The sequence below is a fragment of the Ruditapes philippinarum genome, unplaced genomic scaffold (genome assembly GCF_026571515.1).
Source record: "Ruditapes philippinarum isolate M1 unplaced genomic scaffold, ASM2657151v2 ctg7015_1_1_1_1, whole genome shotgun sequence".
NCBI classification, from domain to species: Eukaryota; Metazoa; Mollusca; class Bivalvia; order Venerida; family Veneridae; genus Ruditapes; species Ruditapes philippinarum.
In genome coordinates this window covers 24,553-45,549 of record NW_026867141.1, presented here as the reverse complement: position 1 = coordinate 45,549, position 20,997 = coordinate 24,553, and the positions used below count along the sequence as shown (strand labels likewise).

Below are 20,997 nucleotides of genomic sequence, written 5' to 3'. Positions count from 1 at the left end.
AGTTTCTCCACTTGTAATAGAGTTGGCAAGCGAACAGCATGGATCCTGATCAGACTGCACGGATGCGCAGGCTGGTCTGGATCCATGCTGGTCGCAAACCCATTATGTTGGTTTTGTCGTGACGCGGCTCATATATTGAAATAAAAGACTTCTCCTCTTTGTCATACCTTCATATGACTTTACTCTTTAGAATGGTTTATAGTTATTTTAAAGATATTTAACATAGAGGAGTACGGGACTGTCTCACAGACTTAACATCACTTGATCTTCAACACTAGCTGTTAGTTCAAATCTCATCAGAAAAATTTGGAGTCCTTTCAAGTTAGGAAGTTGTCAGGAAGGTTGGTGGTTCTACTTGCGTACCCTCAAATTAATGAAATAAAATTCTAAAGTATGTTCTACAACCAGTAAAGCTAGAATGTATAAGCTTTATAGCCACATGCATGAATACAAATTATGGCATATAGTGTACGCAAGACATGTATCTGGTAGATCTAGGACCGATGCCATAAAGATTAGCCTTCAAACTATCAATGACTAATAAAGGCCCCAAAAAGTCTTGGAACTGGCCTTCATGTAATAATTCAAATATAAATCTAAAATATTCTGTTGATTAGTCTTGTGATCCGTGTAGAGGCAGGCCAATCTGCAGCGTATAATTTTGTGCAGTTTGACCAGGTTTGAATATGCTACTGGTTAACAAACTATATTAATGATGTGCAGAGCACAGGTTTGACCTTTCTCAGGTCAAGGTCAAGGTTACACTTAAGTCATTTTGTATCAATATCAAAATTTTGTGTGCGGAACCAATAGAAAGAAATTTATTATTAGACGCCGCGTGCACGCCATATTTAATTTATCGCAATTGAATCTGATTGTTTTGTTAACTAAATCAGAGCCCCAAATATATAACGCGACCAAAATGGGGAATAACTCTAACACTGTTATATCGGATGTAATTCCGCGTTTGTGCCATAGCTGGGGCCATTTGCATGGCACGCACTGTCAGAGTATAAATTATTATCTTGACATTAGTTACCCAGAATCTGTCATGAACAACAGATATTTCGTTAAAATTATTTAGAAAATACAACAACATATCTAATTAAAGGCGAATAGCCTTCTTTATCCTTATACGATGATATATTTTTCTAAGACCTCAAATTGAATTTATTAAACGGCGGATAAATGGCCTAAAATAGATGTCATGCACTTTATCTGGATGGTTAAGAAGATATATAGATGTGTAAATGATGAATGCATTTGTCCATAACTCTATAGACATGATTTTCTCTTAGTAAATGAATTTCTGTTCTTTTCTTTTCTTTTCTTTTCTTTTCTTTTCTTATATCTTATCTTATCATATATGTGCGTCATATGTTCAATTATCTTCGGGTATATCCTGTTTGATTACCTTATAACCTCTAGTATTTTCTAATTATGTGAAAACCATTCCTAATTAAGTTATAGGTAATACGCTATAGGTAACAAGATTTGGGAAAACGTAAGGTATAAGTTACTAGTCACAATAGGGTGATTATTGATAGGTATGCTTAAATGGGGGATAGTGTTTCAGTTAAGTCACAATTATAGGAGACATTGCCTTCTTTGTCTATGTAGAAACGTATCTATAGTTGGATGATAGTTAACCTCTAATCTGACGAAAGCATTTCCAAAAAAAAAGATTTAAAAATTCAGACTGTACTGTGGCCTGAGGACGTATCCGTGTAGAATTGAAGTCTTGATCGATTCATTTAGATCAACATTGTTATTCCTATCTTAGGCCACTGTTTGGAATTTATATGGTATTAAATAAGCGTTATGACGCCTTTTGTTTTGCGTGTTTACTCCTTTTGGTTCGCGTTATAACGCCTTTTTATTCGCGTTATAACGCCTTTATTCACGTTATTACGCCTTTTGATTCGCGTTATAACGCCTTTATTTGCGTATGTATGCCTTTTGATTCGCGTTAGTACGCCTTTATTTGCGTTAGTACGCCTTTTGATTCGCGTAATTACGCCTTTGAATTTGCGTTATAACGCGAATAAAGGCGTTATAACGCCTTTTGATTCGCGTTATAACGCTTTTATTCGCGTTATCACGCCTTTTGATTTGCGTTATAACGCCTTTATTCGCGTTAGTACGCCCTTTGATTCGCGTAATTACGCCTTTGGATTCGCGTTATAATGCGAATAAAGGTTTACAACGCCTTTTAATTCGCATTATTACGCCTTTTGATTCGCGTAATTACAAAGGTATACTAACGCGAATCAAAAGGCGTAATATAACGCGAATAAAGGCGTTATAACGCGAGCATAAAGGCGTAATAACACGAACCAAAAGGCATAATAACGCAAAACGAAAGGTGTTATAACGTTAAATTGATACCATATAAATTCCAAACAGTGGCCTTGTGATTTAAGATGGGAGAGCAATGTTGATTTAAATGAATTGATCAAGATGTTCGTTTTATTTTCAATTCTGTACGGAAACGTCCTTAGGCCACAGTCTGATTTTTTAAATCTTTTATTAGGAAATGCTTTCGTGAGATGAGAGGTTACTATCACCCAACTATAAATATTTTTCGATAAAGACAAAGAAGACAATTATCTCCTATAATTGTAACTTAACAGAAACACTTTTACCACTCTAAGCATACCTATCAATAATTAGAGATACTTTCACCCTAATGTGACTTACGTATACCTTTCGTTTTTCCAAATCTTGTTACCTATAGCCAATTACCTATAGCGTAATTAGGAACGATATTCACATAATTAAAAGATACTACAGGTTATTAAGTAATTATACAGGACACATCCGTAGATAATTGAACATATGACGCATATATAAAATAAGATTAGATATAAGAAAAAATAGAAATTCATTTACTATAGTGACATGTGTAAAATCAATGATGTGAATTCAGAGTAACTGTATTGACATATAACCCAATTGACCTTTAAGTCTCCAAGTCACCTTATATTGACAAAAATCAAAGAGTCTTCATTAGTTTATTACATTAACTGCGCAAATGGAATGATAGCTATTGTGAATGTATATTATATTATTCTATACGAGTTTATATCTTGAGCAATAAATTCAGATTAATATTGTTCTTCCTTTTTCACGTTACTAGGCCATTTGATAAGTATAAATATGGTATAAAATTGGGATTATAATGCGTTTTAATTTGCTTTATTACGCCTTTTGGTTCGCGTTACTTTGCCTTTATTCGCGTTACTACGCCTTTTGATTTGCGTTATTACGCCTTTTGTTTCGCGTTACTCGCCTTTATTCGCGTTACTACGCCTTTTGATTTGCGTTATAACGCCTTTATTCGCGTTATTACGCCTTTTGATTTGCGTAATTACGCCTTTTGATTCGCGTTATAACGCCTTTATTCGCGTTATAACGCCTTTGCATTTTTATTTTTTTTATTTTATTTGACACTATTAGGCTTTCGTAGGAAATTATTTCCATATAAATAATTTATATTATTATTATCGAGGGAGAAAAAATAGCAGGCGCATATACATGTAGTCCCTTACCAGTGCCAGTCTAATACCGTTTTTTTATTCGTTTGACAAAATCACGAGCAGTGGTAGATTATTATTATAAACGTCAAGATTGTCCAATGAAAAGCGACGTTACAAACGTATTTATTTATGTTTATATGAAATATTGTAGTCCTCAAAGCAGACAAGTTGGTAGGTTAGAAGGTGATGAGTAACACGTTATAAAGGGAGGAATATCCATTGAACAGTGTACAGTGAACATGTATTATTTGTTGAGGACATGTTCGATATTATTTACAAATTGGAAGAGAAATTATTCGCATGGAGCTAATATAATGTATAATGTTTGATGTGATGCATTAAACACATGGCAATGCTGGACAGTTTTGTACCCCTCCGTAGACTGATTTTTATTTTATTTGTTAAAAAGTGCGATTTGTGGCCGGAAACTGATCGGAAACCAGTAACTGTTTATTATTTGATTTCTTATTAAATATACTCAGGCCCGCTTCGCGTCTCCGGCCTTTGACTTCCCCATACTGAATCATCACATAGATACGCCACTCGAGGATTTCGCATTGTATTGTACAGGTCGTTTATGGTTTGCGTACCTCTAAGAAGAGACTGCACGTTGTAGATATTACACTTATGATATACTTATTATTCTATATATTTGTAGAAGCAAAACAACTAATGTTTATTTTGACTATAATTTTCTATTTATTAAAGAGATACACAGTCTGTTTTGTTAACATCTAAATAATGAAGTTCAAATAGTTTTAAGGATGGAAACCAGTCGGCTATGAACGAAGCCATCCGATTATTTGGTTCTCAAACTTAAAAGCGCTGCGCATTTTGCACACGGCAAAGCTGGGGCAAAGTTTGAATTTATCGAAAGATTTTGTCAATGGAGAGAAACGGCGATAATCTTGATGTTTATTTCGGCTGTTGCGTTGTTTATATTATCGTTGAAGTTTAAAATTGACCATCATCGTGAAGAATTATATCTTCTGTTTCGATGGACCAAAGGATTATGTGAAAATATTGGAAATGGAATAAAATACATGGTGATTATGACGGTAGGGGAGCGGATTTTTTCCGGCGAACATTTTTATCTTGTGTATTATCATAGATGTTGAAATATGATTTTTTTTCAAAACGGCTTATATTAAGTTTTTTGATATATATGATCAGTACATGTGCTGGGATTGGCAAATATGCATTTTATTTGGATTTTAAAGGCGTTTTGAGCTCCAAACCCCAAGGGTCTGTGTGTTTAGAATGTAATGCAGATATAACTTTAATCAAGGGTCAAGATGTATAGTCTAGGGCTTATTAAATATTTTAGATACAGATGTTTTTGTATGAGAGACGCAAGCTTAGTATTTGAAAGTGTCCATTGTTTAATTTGAATTTAATGCAGAATTATCTTTGACATGGTGTTTAAGCGAGGGCTTATTTAAAGTTTTAGATACAGATGTGTTTTTGTATGACAGACGTAAGCTTAATATTTGGAATTGTAATTTGTTTGATTTGAATTTAATGCAGAATTATCTTTGACCAAAGGTATATTTGTATAGCTTATTAATTTTTTAGATTTTTTTTAGTTTTGTATGACTGACGCAAGCTTAGCATTAGAAATTATCAATTGTTTGATTAGAATTTAATGCAGAATTTACTTTGACCAAGGGTCAAGATGTATAGCCGAAGGCTTATCAAACGTTTTAGATACAGATGTTGTGGTTTAACAGAACCAAGCTTAACGCTGGAAATTGTGAGTTATTTGATTAGAATTGATACAGAATTAACTTTGACCGGGGGTCAAGTTGTATAGATTTCGAGGAGTCGAGGATTCCAGTGCTATGTATTCGTTTGTTTGTGTATTTGTATGAAGAAAGTTTTGTCTTTTCTTGTAATTCTAAGAAACGTCATAGTTTGAAAGTTATTTTCTGTTTGTTTTCTAGACATTGAGTTGTCTGTTTTTGATTTCCAGGTTATGTTTGTTTATTAACAAACTAAAATACAGAAAGAGATATACAATACTTCTATTTTTATGTTATAAGACATTATCATTTTACTATAAACTTACATATGGAGGGCATACATTTAATGAATGTACGTTTTAGGCTTCTAAGTCCAATATAAGAATTAATGGATTAGTTTCATAGGTTAATATTTGTACAACAAATCATGTCAGGACACTTACAAAAGGTCTTGAGACTTGGTTTCCTACTACGCCCCCCTCCCACGTTGGAGTATGGTTGCGTAGCCGACTCTCAGCATACTGACTGGGGAAGTATATTTATAATTGTATGCTTTCCATGTTAAAATGCAAATAATTAATAGCCGAAACACATTTAAATTATCAAAATATATAGTGTGGTATAGCAAATAATATAAGTTGAAATGTGTTAATATTATGTTTTGCATTCATTGCAAATGTGTGAAATATATCCGGTAATGCAATTAACAAAAATGAATTTTCGTTGGCTAAGAAAATACTGAGATTATTTCTCTCTGATTCAAATCTTAAATTTTGTTAATTACAGTACATTAAATAGAGATTTAAGCTTATTTATTTTACACAAGTCTTTGTACATGAACTGCAACGGGGGTTAGGTCTAGACAAGACAAGCTTGAATTTATTTATAAGGGAGTGGCACTAGGGCAAGATCTCCGTCTTTGTTTTTTCTCGATATTGAAACCATGCGAAGGCCTTCATCCTATTTCAGTGTTGGTGTTTATTCTGTCCCAGACTAAAGGTCTTATATGATAAATGATTTATTTTCGTTTAAGCAAAACGAATTAGAAAATAAATGTTTTTATTGCATTTTAAAAGTTATAGATGTATGGTTAAATTAGTTTATAGTTTAGTGTCATAGTTTAGCACGGATTGCTCACTGAACTTGAAGTGTATATGTTATTGACAGGCGGATAGATACGCCACTCGAGGACTTTGCATTGTACTGTACATGTTGTTTTGCCCACCCACCCATCCCTTTAATTGTAGTATTTATTTATTTAAGTACATCAAATTAAGCCTTATTTTATAAAATATAACTGTAGTCAGTGAATTAAGCACGTTTTTAACTTTACTGTCAGTAAGGTTTTGGATGTTGTTATCCGTAGATACCGACATGTTAAACATCAATTTTACAGGTTGTGAGCTGCTAGTTCAGAGAATAATGAACTTCTTACATAATAACTTCTTACAACCGCCTCCTCCCTTTCGACCTCCACTTTTCGAAACTCGCTCAGTTTGGGCTTGCATTTTTACATTTATTTTATCATTACTGTAATATTTCCTATCTGTATGTGGCGGAAGTTTTCGTCCAGATATGGGGATATCAATTTGTTATCAACTACCTGTTTTTTCATGGCATAATAAATATTGCCCATTTTCACTACACAAACTGTATTTGTTTTGCTTTAACGGCTTATCGGCTAACAGATGCACATAAAAAGTTTATTTAAATAACCTAGATTTCTATTGGTCGATACAGATAAGGACATGATAACCTTTAAAATACTTAAAATCGTGTCTATGGTTAAAACGATCATTATCCGATCCGAGAGAAAGTGTCATGAGAAAAAGGTTTTTATAACACTGATTTATAAATAAGTTGTAAAGATGGGTACACATATTGTGCGATAAGGACTACTTAGGAAATAACTAAGATCATAGAGGAGGTCGTGAAATGAGTTATTTGTTACTGTAGTTTAAATCCTATATTAGGACATTTCAACGGACAAAAGAACGTCGGGAATCAGGTAAAATTACATTATCTTATTGCCTTTATACAATATATATTACATACTGTTTTTGCCTTCGCCGTCTGTATGTCCGTCTGTCCGCATTAAGCTTCTCCAGCTTCACAGGTAAAAGGATCGATCATTACCAGTATCGACGGTACGTTCTTCTTCGCTGCTCAAAATGGCCTTCAATGAAAATTCACAGGAGTTATCAGTACGAGACCTTATTGTGTATATCGCCGGTATGATCCGCTTCGTTGCACAAAAATGATCGACAGAGGTATCAATTGAGAGCTTGCCAGGCTTTCACAGGTCAACTTAATGGGGGATTTCAACCGATCGATCTGTTCAACCACTGGTTGTGCATGTCATAATAATGTTGATATTTCAATGACCCTTCGTAGGAGTGATCAGTACAATAGAGAGAAACAGAATCCCCGAAGAATGCCCAACACGGCAAAATTGAAAATGTTGCAGGCACGGTTTGATTGTGCCTAATCGTGAACGGTACTGTAAAGTGCAAACTTCCGTCCACGCCCCCTGGCACCGGCTTAAGCAGAATTCAACATTTAACATGAACTAGTACAATTTGAAATTTTGAAACATCCGCAGATGTATTCATATGGCGGTCATCATGGAATGCTCAATGTGACACGTTAGTGCCATTCCATGAAAAGCGGCGTATGGTCCCCAAGTAAAAAAGTGCGTGCGCCCCCTAAACGAGAAAACAATGGGTGGAACTAAATAAAATGGAATTTTGAAAGGGGATCTGAGGTTGTGAAGCCTGCATATCACAGATAAGACGTCAAAAGACAATTTAAAAAGCAGGCAACATATCCTAAGGGTTACTACACAGTATTCAAGTAGGAAAAAAATATGATAAACAAGATCAACAAGGAAAGGCGGCGTTCAATGAACCACCCAAGTTGAAAAAGGCCAAATAGAAGAAACTAAAAATGCCACACAACATGCAATCAAAACAATAAGGTCGTGGCGAACGACCTTCAAGGATCGTAAATATAACATCTTTGATTAAATGTACGGGGAGACTTTTTACAGCCGCCACACGGCACAAATAACACTGATGTTACCATAAAATAAGAGAAACAGAATCCCTAATGAAAGCCCAACACGGCAAAATTGAAAATGTTGCAGGCTCGGTTTGATTGAGTCTGTTCATGGACGGTACTGTAAAGTGCAAACTACCGTTCACGCCCCTAGCACCGGCTTAAGCAGAATTCAACATTTAAACATGAAATGGTAAAGTTTTTAATTTAGAAACATTCGCAGATGTGTTCATACGGAGGTTATCATGGTACCTTCAATGTGACACTTCCATGTCATTCCATGAAAAGCGGAGTATGGTCTTCAAGTAATAGAAAGCGTGTGCCCTCAACGAGGAAACAATGGGCGGAACTTTATAAAATGGAATTTTGAAAGGGGATCAGAGGTTATGAAGCCTGCATATCACAGATAAGACGTCAAAAGACAAAGTTAAAAAGCAGGCAACGTATCCTAAGGGTGATTCAACATAATTCATGTAGGAATATTGGAACCACCCAAATAGAATATGCCAGAAAGTTAAAACGAAAAATACCACAGCCATTATTGTCGTGCTGAACGATCTTTAAGGATCGGAAATATAACATCTCTGATTTAATGTACGGGGCGACTTACATGTACATTGTATTTACAGTATATGTTTATCGTATTTAGATATTTATATACCCGACTTTATATATCAGAACAACATATGTTCACATAAAACTATAAAAATAACATTTTGAAGGTCGTTTTAATTAAATAGAGATTCCTTAGAAGAATGAAAAACTTCAATGATGAATTTCAGATGTTGATGATTTTAAAATTTGCGAAACAACAATTCATTATCGGAAAAAAAAGCATCCATAATATGTCCGAAACATTTGGTAATGGCAATACCTGTAGCAACATACACTTTTTATATTATTTATACATTTGGAAAAATCATTTTAATACATGCATTTATGTGGGAAAAAACATGTTATAAAAATTATGTATAATAATTAAGTTGTTTATCAAGATATATTTTTTGTAGTATCAGCGAACGTTTCTATACTATGAAGGGTTAAAACGTTTGCATTTTTGGGAATATCTGAAAAACATGAACATCTTTTAGAAAGTATTTGTCTATAAATACAGTTCCAATATTACAAGGTTCAAAAATCATTTCTGAACTCTTCATTGTCATTGCATATTCTATTTGAAGGCTGTATATTTAGTTTAACGTTTTATTAAATATTAAGCAAGCTATGTACATCAACATGATATTGTGTAGCTACTTTTTATTAACAATATTTCGTTTACATAATTATTTTTGCATCTCCCTATAATACTCGTATATTTGCTAATATCAAATTTCAACAGTCGTGGACACTTATTTTTACGCCCGAGCCTGAAATAATTGTGCGCACATGTTCATCCGTAAACTTAAACTCAAAAACAACCTTTCAAAAGAGTAAATATGAGTTATAATTAAAGTTTAAAAGCAGATCTAAATATATCATGTATATGCGACCAACGTTTAAATGATAAAAAATTTAATGTTATATGGTGTTATAACGAAAATGTTTAAAGTGTTTTTTTTTGTATGTTTCTTGCTCCAGTGTTTATAAAAGCGCAAAAATTTTGAAATACAATTTAATAAATTAGATCAATTACACCAGAGACACAATATTCATTAAGTTCTTAGCATCCGGTAAATACTGATCTAGTTACGTTTGATGAGTAAATTCATTATTATCTTAATTTAAAAAAGATTGTTGACAATTTGATAGACTGTTGGCGTGAACAGAATTTAGAATCTAGATAATACACTTGGTTTAAACGTTATCCAGTCAACAAAAGCTGTTAAGACATGTTTTTTTTTCATCTCGAGCGACATATTTTAAATCGGGGCACTTAATTTTCCCGGGTTTATTTTCGGTCATTCCTTTTGGGGTATAAACTTAAACGGGTAAATTTAAGGCGGTAAACCTAGGGGAAAATTTAATAATTCGCTTTTTAAAAAGATTTTTGAGTATTGTAAAAAAATAAAAAATCGTACAGCGTTTTTACACAACAGAAAAATCAAATGAAAAAAGTCATATTTCTTTTTTCTATTGACGATAAATTATTTTTAGAGACATTGTTACTGCAAATTCGCGGTGACACAATTTCATATGCCACATTTAAAAAACGACAAGACAATATCAATGAGAGAACACTCATTAAAGACATTGAAGTTTAACAGCAATTTACTAATATAGAAAATGAAAATGACTTGTTAAATAAGCAATAAGAACTGCAATATATTAGGAATATAAAAAAGTTAGAGAGTTTTGTGATAAAATCGTGAGCAAAATTGGTATTAGAGGGAGAAAAACCAACCAGGCACTTTTGTAATCTAGAAAATAGACATTTCATTTAAAAAGATATGGCAACCTATTTTAACTTACGGGTGAGGTTATTAATAATCAAAAGCTATGTTTTCGGAACTATGAACCATTATAAGTCCTTATACAGTTGTTTAGGCAGTAGCAGATAGCTAAGGAGATCGGCACGGCTTATGTCTTTAATAATTGTATTCAGAATATCAAAAAGATACCTTTAAGTAGTCAAAATAATTCCCTTTTAAAACAATCCAACAAGGATATAAATTTAAGCATTTATAATACAAAGCTTGTCCTGGTTTGTCACCTTAAAAGTGTGTATATATATATTATAAAATTACTGCTTAGAGCTTTAACATAAACATAACACTAGTATGGTTCGTTTTGTTTTTCTGGTGCCGTGATTGAGATACAGTCAGAATGAACTGATGATTTGCACTAATCACACTCTACCCACAGCTGTCCCAGACCTAGTGATTCCTCATCATTACTAAATAATACATTGTGTACTCTCTTCATCAGTATATTCATTTCTCAAATTCTTCTTTTTCATTTTAGTCTGTTTAGCAGATTTCTTTTTTTTTCCTAAAAAACATCTGTACTTGTCTTGGCCTTTTTTTTATCCAACTAACGCAGCTATCTTGGATATACTTTCGTTTAGCTTTTCTCTCTCTTTCACTGAACTTTTTACTTCAGTTCTCTCAGTGACATTTTTCATAGCATTGACGCTGGTGATGTTAGCTTGCCAGGTGTATCTGTCAGCGATATTCTATTTTACTTTTGTTGGTTCATCTAGGAGATACACCTACAATTGACTGTGGTACTGTGAAAATTGAAACTTGCTTAGAATTGCTGCTATCACATAACCAAATGGCTGCTAACCCATGTACGGAGGCTGCTTCAGCCAATAGTTCTGGTGATGACACATTATCATTTCTGTCGGTATCCAGATTCTGACTTTCAGTAAAGGTTTATATACTTTCTTTAGATTTCCCAGTTGTAGTCATCACCAATCGTTTATAGACATCAAAACAAGTTGAAAAAGAAATGTCGAACGACACATATGCCGCCCTTTCTAGCCCTAGACTCACATTATTGATTATTTTGTTAAAGAAACTTGCCATAAATGGGTGCATGGAAGTGTTCATTATGGAAAAAAAAAATAATAAAAACTTTGTAAACTTAAGTTTAAAAGGAAACCTTCTTTACTTTAAACCCCTGCCCTTTACCTTTTAACTAGGCCCCGAAAGCAATAAGGGTTTTACTGTTTATCTAAACATTATGAAAAAAAAAGATTTTTATAATTAGCCAAATTGAGTGAAATCTAACCCTTCAAGGGTTGTGACTGATCTTTGACCTCTGACCCCAGAAACAATAGCTATTCTATTATAAAAACCAATATATAAATATGAAGATTTGTGATAATAAATTTTTAAAATAATGCAGCAATCATATACCATTCAAGGGTCTTGACCCTTTAAATTTTACCCAGAAATTTTAAAAAATAGGGGGTCTCTAAATGACCCCTCAATATGTAATATAAGATTTGTATAAATAGTACCAGATAATGGCGGAAACGTTCTGACATTTAAGGCCCTTTGACATTGACCTCACCCAAAATCAATAGGAGTCATTTGATAGTTATGACCAATCAATATATGAAATATGAAGACTGTGTAATTAATAGTAACCAAGATAATGAGCTAAAACCATTCTGACATTTAAGGCGCCTGTGACCTTGACCTTTGACCTAGTGAACCCAAAATCAATAGGGGTCATCCACTATTTATGACCAATCAGTATGTGAAATATGAAGACTTTGTAATAAATTATTTTTAAGATAATCAGCGGAAACCATGCGGTCTACCAACGGACAGACCGACAGACATACCGACAGATCGACAATAACAAAACAATATACCATCTCTTTTTCGCAGGGGTGGGGGGGGGGTGTATAATTACCTTCTATACCATAACCATCCTCTATTCGTTTGATGTACTTCTTTTCTGTTCTGTTTAACAGGAGTTGTGAGTACACTGTCAAGAGCCATGAGTGCTAAAACTGCGCCATTGTCCTGAGAAGAATTAGGAGTTGGACACTCATTTGCTTATTTTCATCCGATTGAGCTACTGTAAGTTACTCCACTCCAGGTTTCAACATCTCCTTTGTTTTCACTGTCCCATCAACTGGATGGATCCCTGAAGCTTTGAATGCATTTATTACTTTTAACGGTTTATAAAGTAACAAAAAAAAACATTTTTAAGTTTCCCTGCAAAGTTTTCTTTTTCTATCAGATTTCTTGTATTTGCACGATTATGCTGCTTTACCACTTGATGACATCTCTGCTTGAGTGGTCCAAGCACACCTTTATCGATATACAGAGGATATTCTTTTTTGTTTTGGTTTAAACAATATTTTATTTCAGCAAATATATATATATATACACACAATATATTACAATAAAATGCAAAAAGGATTGAGTAGAAAGCTAGAAGCTTTTTTAGAAACTCTCTCCTTAGTGCTGTTTATGTATTTGCGCTGTCCTCTAAAATATAGAATGACCAATAGTTTTTTTGGAGAACTCGCAATCGATGGCGAGTATCAAGAAACTCAATTACACACTCACATTGTCTCATTCGAAGTACTGCGTTTTCACACACGTCAGAGGTTTCTTAAAATTTTCAAGTTCATTTACAATCATTAATGGAAAACTTTGATTTCAAAGTGTAACATGTTTTCCAAAACAGCAAGCAAAGAAAAAGTGGGGAAGAAGTCAGAGGGGAAGAAGGGAAGCAAAATGCCAGCAAAGGAGAGGGATGTGAAAATGGAAGCGGAAAATGGAATAGCATTCCATACGAATACCGTCCGACAGCAGACCGGATATCGCACGGCTTTTACCATTATACTTAAAAGTCACCGTACGATGGTTGCAACCCGGTCAGATAACGGAAGGCAGTTGAATATTTATTGCACGGTAGTCTTCCGATTACCTTTAGAATATCGGTCGGTGCCCAGAAAGAAGATATCAAGGGTTTTCACCGGGTGACCGGGTGAGTACCCTTCGAAACCGTCCGAATGTCTACCCGATGATAGAGGGTAATTGACCGCCCACTTGTTCCCGGACATGATTAAAATGTTTCTCTCCGATCTCAAATTATCAACTGTCTCACATCGATTCCTCTATATTGGAAGGCCCCCGCTTGTAATGTGACGTAGGCATTATATGGCTACTTACACATTTACAAGTGGTATCACTGGTCTTTCCTTTACAGCATGGTTGTTGAAATATTCAAGAAAATGTTAAAGGTTGGTGCATTCATCAAACCTTTTTAGTGTAGGATATTTCACTGCACTCTACTGACCCTGTTAGTGGATATAAGCCCCCTGGTCTTGGCTCGGGATATATAAGAAAAGGTGTGGAAGCATAACTCCATCAGCTGCTACACAACACATCACTGTAAAACAATGTTTACTTCGGTCAGACACATGGGGAATTTCAGAACTGCCAGCAACTGTCATCTTTGGCCCAATGACTCGTCCTGCAACACTTCCCACGAAAACCCACTGTCATTTGCATTGTATATCCTAGGGTTTGTCAAGCATATCTCTAGATTTGAGGACGTCTCTAAAGTTATTGTACTATTTATCAATTTGATCTTTGGTTAATTTAGCCCTGCTGCTTTCAAGAGGTGTCTCATTCCGAAGTTGAACTCTATATTTATTTCTTTCAAAAAAAGCATAAAACCAGTCGTAACCGGGACTTCCACCTGTAAATGGAGTTTCTCTTCCCTTCTTCTGAACAATCTCTCGGACAAAATTAAGAAACTCATATTGTTTAAGTCCCACACTATTTTCTGCCATTTTCTTCAGCCAGTTTGACATACCTTCTTCTTCAGATTTATTCTTTTTTCTACATCTGGTCGAGGGATTAGAGTCGATGACTTCTAATCCAGTTACCTCTCTGGAATGGGTTCGATCCTTGGGAGATGCTTTGGTAGTTTAGCGCGGTAAAAGGTAGTCTAGTACTGGTGTTACTCTCCAGGAACGATGGCACGTAAACTACCGGCCTATTTGACTGAAATACTGTTGGGAAAAGGCATACAATGAATAAAACAAACAAACAAAAAATCTTCACCTGACCGTCGTCTATATAAATAACCATATGACAAGTTATATATCTGCAGCTTTTTTATATATACTTTTTCTGTTTTAATTGCGAGTTTTGCCCTTCGTTCCCTTGAATGTTTTCAAGGCGAGAAATATTTCTTCTTTATACCTCTGGCTCTTTTTACACACGGACTTTTAGTTGATTGTTTCTTCTTGCAGTGTTTAACCATTATTGTATTTCTAAAATGAATATAAAAAATAGATAAAAAGTAATGATATACGACTTTGGGTAATATAATCATAGCTTTTTTCAAGAAATTAGTATGGTTATCTATAGTTATGGTCCAACTATTACATGTCACACTGGCATCATTAGTTGTTGACCAGCTATTTATTTATATATTTATATATTCATTTATTTGTTCATTTACTTATTTATCTACATTTATTTATTTAAATAACTGTAAATAACTTTATTTATTTGAAAATAAATTTATTTACTTATTTATTATTTTTTATTTATTTTGAAACATCACAGTAAACAAGCCATGGTAAATTAAAAATATGTTGCAATTTAACAAATGAAAATATTTTCTAAGATCTGTTTTGATTGATTAAAGGGTAAACTATGAATTCTGAAAATATATATTATAAATATTGTGCAATAAACTTGAGTTGAGCATGTGCATTGTGTATAAAATCACAGATAAAATAATGAGAAGACAAATTACAATGAAACAGAGCATAGTTGTTATATATACCTTAAAGCTACTGTCAATACTACAAGATTACTCTTATAATCTATTTAAAAGAAGAGTTGATAATGATTGCACATTTAAAGTATCAATGCTACTGAGATTAACTTATAAACAGAAAGCATAAATAATATTATTACATTAAAAGTGGGATATGTAGCATGATGAATAAACTGTAACATGAACCTCTAGGTGCGTACAGCTCCTTTATAATAGAGAGTTCCCTAGATCATATATATATACTACCATCACGGACACTGATATGTAAACACAAGTATCATATAATATAGTTTAGATAATAAACGTAGTTAGAGCACACATATATTTATGTCGTTCATAAACCCATGACATAACATGGTGTCAGAACTGGAAAGATAATAATTCTTAAAGACGGAATATTTTAAATAGTATAATTATAATTCCTAAAGAAAGAATATTATAAAAAAAGGAAAATCATTCCTAATGACGGAATATTAATAAATGTGCAATAAACATTCTTTAAAAAAAATCATTCCTAATGACGGAATATTAATAAATGTGCAATAAACATTCTTTAAAAAAGGACAGAAATTAAGTTAAACTATAATTCCTTCTTGTTGGAATATAATATTCACATTTCCGTAAGTGCTGGAATATTATAAAAAAATGAATTTAAGTGGTATCCCGCAACCTCAAATGGACTAGACATCACCCAATCTTGTAGAAGAATTCGCAAAATTTCAAGAGCACTGTGAATTAGTATTTAAAGGACCCTTGAAAGATCAAGAAGGAGATGTCCACGTTACAATGCTATTGCTTTATATGGGTGCAAAGGGAAGATAAATATATACAGCCGCAAATTTATCTAATGCAGATAGAAAAGAAACAAAAAAAAAAGATCTTCCAAAAGTCCGAGAACACAATCGCTCCATAATTAACCCCAGTATTTTAGCCGCTATCAATTCAATAATATCACACAAGGCGAAAAAAATGGAAACAATTCATCACAATAGTAAAAAACAAGGCGCAGAGTGTGATTTTGGAACAATGAAAGATGACACGATCAGAAGAGATAGAATTATATTTGGTGTGTCAATCCACAGAAATTAAGAGAAAGGCTTTTGCAAGTAGAGAAAGATCTGAAATTAGACAAGGGCAAAAAAATTTGCCAGGAATTTGAATATGCTGCATCTCAAATAAAAATGTTCAAATAACGCCCAAGAAAGTGCTCCGGTACATGCAGTATCAAGCACCGAAGGGACGGATGCCCTAGTCGTTCATCGGGCATCAAGGGGGGGTGTTCGTTTCGGAACCCCTTCATCGATGAATCCAGGTCGATGTACAGAAACATCAAGCAATCCCAGGTCGCATTGGGGAACGTTCACACAGTACAAAATGTAACCAGATGTGGAAATCAACATACTGAAAGCAGCGTTGTCCAGCAAAAGGAACACAATGTAACAATTGTAAAAAAATGGAACACTGGAGCAATGTTTTGTTAATCTAGAACAGTGAATGAAATTTTCAAATTTAAGTTCTGAATTATACATTGACTGTGTAGAAAATGTGGACAGTCTTGACTGTGTAACAGTAAAAAAATGGACAGATGTTTACAGAAATATTAATTTGATATATAGTTAAAAAGGCTGTGCAAATGAAGTTAGACACTGGCTCTCAGGTAAACATTTTGCCATTATCTACCTTTCAAGGTTTAGGAATCAAGGCACCACTTGAAAAGCCCATATCTAAATTGACCGCCTACAATGGCAATTCCTTGCATAGCAAGGGCAAAATCACTTTCCCTTGTTCTCATGCTGTTTCAGCGTCAAGCAAAAAAATGTCACGTTTCATGTCGTAGACACGAAATCCCCACCACTCACTTATTAGGTTGCGAGTCGTGCTTGGGCTTTAATCTCATTGAATTCGGCTCATTCTGTACAAATGATTATAATCATAGAAATAAAAGAGGCATTTTCTTACTAAAGAGTCCCTTTTGACGGAATATGCCCAGGTTTTTGATGGCATAGGGTTACTCTCTGGGGAATGTAACATTCATGTTGACCCCAAATGCTACACAGTTGTTCATCCTCCCCGTAGGAATTCCAGTTTGCTTTACAGATAAAGTGAAACAGGAACTTACACGAATGGAAAAAATGGGAGTAATTGCTAAGATTTCAACACCCACTGAATGGTGTAATAATTTAGTTGTAACTGAAAAAAGTAATGGCGATATTACGTTTCTTTGTTTAGACCCCTCGTTCGCTTAATAGTGCAATTAAGCGTACACCCTACCCGCTCAAAACACCTTGATGACGTATTACATAAAGTTTGGTAATGCAAAGTATTTCACTAAATTGGATTTGACTAGTGCTTACTGGGTCAATAAAATTATCTGAAGAGTCGTTATATTTGACTGCATTTTAACAGTCCATTGGGGGTCTTCAGGTATCTTCGATGTCCATACGGATTAAAAACGTATCAGGTGATTTTTTTGGTTTCGCGCTCTTGAAGAGGCACTGATAGGTCTCGAAGGGGTAGCTACAATTGTTGATGATATTTGTGTATGGGGTTCCCGAGGGAAAGTCATGACCGAAATTTAGTAGCTGTCCTTGAACGTGCTTTAAACAAAAGGATTCGTTTCAATTCCAGAAAAGTTGGAAGTAGGTCTCAAACCGAGATTAGTTATTTTGGTCACGTGTTAACTGCAGAAGGGGCCGATCCGCCAAAATTGAGGCCATTAAGGATATGAGACCACTACATAAAAAGTGAACTACAGGTGGTATTAGGCATGGTCAATTATCTCAGTCGTTATGTCTCTGACAATTTAGTTAATTGCATAAGGACCACTATATTCACGTGGCAAAAGTCTCAAAGTTATTCCTTTGAAAAAAATGAAAGAAGTCATTTGTAAGGGACACATGTTTTGCTTATTGGGTGACCCCAACAAAACCTTGACATTGCAAGTTGATTCTTCTTCAAAAATCTTTGGGGGCAGTATTCCTTCAGGAAAAACCGTCCCCATAGCCGATTTGCGTCCCGTAGTTAACTGAATCACAGAGAAATATTGGTCAATTTCTAAAGAAACTATTATCTATTGTCTTGGATTTAACGAAATTTTCATCATACTGCTATGGCCGTGATGTCATTGTAGAAAATGACCATCTCCCTATACAGGGATTGCTGAAAAAAGCCTATGCATTCAATAACCTGCTAGGGTGCAGCGTTTAGATCTTGAATTATACTCCATATAGGTTTTCAGTTTCGTCACATGTCCGTAGAGGAAAATCCCATTAGCAGATGGACTTAGCAGAAACGCCAGTCCGGAAACAAGCAGAACTTAATGAGGGTATTAAGGCACAGTTTGCATGGTTTATCGTCAATCTTTACCGTGTCAGATAGAAAATTGAGGAAATCAGGTTACACACAAAACAAAGATGATCAATTATGTACATTTCAAAAACAATAAAGTTTGGTTGGCCATAAGTAAAAAAAAGCCTTGTCATCAGATAATTGCCTGCCTTTTGGACTATAGGATGAGTTATCTGAGGTTAATGGTTTAATAATGAAAGGAGAAAAAAATCGTTATGCCCAGGTCACTCAGATCTGAAATGTTAAAGGTGCTGCATTCCAGTCATCTGGGTGCGCAAAAAATGTCTTAGTAGAGCAAGGTCAATAAGTTTTGGCGGGAATTTCAAATGATATAATTGAAAATGGTAAATCAATGTCAGATTTGTCTGGGACATACAGGTCATCGCAACAGAAGGAGCCATTAATTGTCAGCTCTGAAATCCCAGACTATCCGTTTTCAAATTGCAGGGTGTGACTTTGTTCTCACTTAATGAGAAAAATTTCATGGTCATGTCGATTACTATTCAAGGTATACCATATTTCATGAACTTTCGAACATAAAAAAGTTCAACTGTTATTTCCCACATGAAAGATATCATGTCACAATGGGGCATATGCGAGAAATAGTCACTGATGGGGTCCATGTTTTTTCTAGTCAAGAAAATTTGAGGAGTTTTTCCAAAGTCATGGATTTTGTACATGTAAAATGTAATCCATATCATAACCAAACAAATGGTTTGGCTGAGGCGATGGTTTAAAGTTAAAACGTATACTTAAAAGGCAAACAGATTATAATTTCTGATCCGAGATAGGATTTTTAGAATATCGTTCTACTCCTCTCGCTGATATAGGAAAATTTCAGTCCAGCGCAGTTAGTCCAATCACGAAAACTTTCGTTATATCCTTCCCATTGTAAGGAAAAAACCTTATACCACGGTTACCGCCCCCAGATTGTTGTCAAACAAAAAATCGCCAGAATCCAAAGTCAAATCTAAGCATTAACTATGATAAAAAATGCTAAAACCTTGTCTCCCTTAAATGTTGGAGATTCCGCTAGAATTCAACGTCTAGACAAGTCCTGGAGTCCCCGCTGTTGTTATAAAAAATCACAGCGATAGGTTCCTTATTGTTGAAACAGAAAACGGACACAATATCGCAGAAAAATCGTAAAGATTGTTTGAAATCTAAAGAATCGCCTTTATTGATCACATGGTGCTTTGAATTCTGGCCTTGAAATGTCAGTTAATGACAGAATGATTAACGTAGGGATAGAGCGTAACCAATAGCAATAAAACAGCGCTGTTGGTTTTGAAATTTCCGGATAATGCTAATTATTTCACTCGCGCAGGAAGAAAGGTGAAGCACGTTCTGTAACAGGACTTGTAAATAGACAGTGATTGTTTGTAATGAAGAAATTTACAGTATTAATCATGCTTAGTACATGTTGTAAACGACTAATGATAATGAACATTTATTAACTACATGTTACTGTAATCATCATCTAATATAAAGTTTTTCTTCCTTGAATTTATTTAAGCGTTTTCAAATAATTACTATGCGGTTATACTTATGATAAAATTATGTTTTAAATATAACAGTAATTTTGTAAAAGATGGAAGATGTAGCATGATGAGTAAACTGTAACATGATACTCTAGGTGCGTTCAGCTCCTTTATAATAGAGAGTTCCCTAGATCATATATATACTACCATCACGGACACTGATATGTAAACACATGTATCATTTAATATAGTTTAGATAATAAACGTAGTTAGAGCACATATATATTTATGTCGTTCATAAACCCATGACGTAACAGGATATATTTTAGCAAAAGTGTACTTTTCATCCACCTTTGTCAGCGTTTTGACAAATAAAGCAAATTTCGAGATTACCACCAAATTTACCTGTACAATCCTTTATTGACAGAAACACTTGCTGTTCATTTTCAATAATATTAAGTGTCAGTGCGTGTTATATCTGTAAAAGCATTTCAAAAATTATAAACATAACTTTTACACCAAATCATGTCAATATTTCATTACTATACATATTGTTGATTAAAAGTTTTATGTTCCTTTCGCGGAAGCTCTTAAAAACTATGGTTTGCGTATGAAAATCTCGCT

The 20,997-nt window shown here is 34.3% G+C and overlaps 1 protein-coding gene across 2 annotated transcripts in view; it reads left to right on the top strand.

Annotated features, from left to right (window-relative positions):
* Positions 1-6,729: 6,729 nt before the first annotated feature.
* LOC132734986 (uncharacterized) overlaps positions 6,730-20,997 on the top strand; it is a 38,268-nt gene continuing 24,000 nt past the window's right edge. For both annotated transcript variants that reach the window (XR_009626391.1, XM_060721892.1), the window contains exon 1: positions 6,730-7,289. The gene's annotated coding sequence lies outside the window, so the exon portion shown is untranslated. The remainder of the gene's footprint in view (positions 7,290-20,997) is intronic.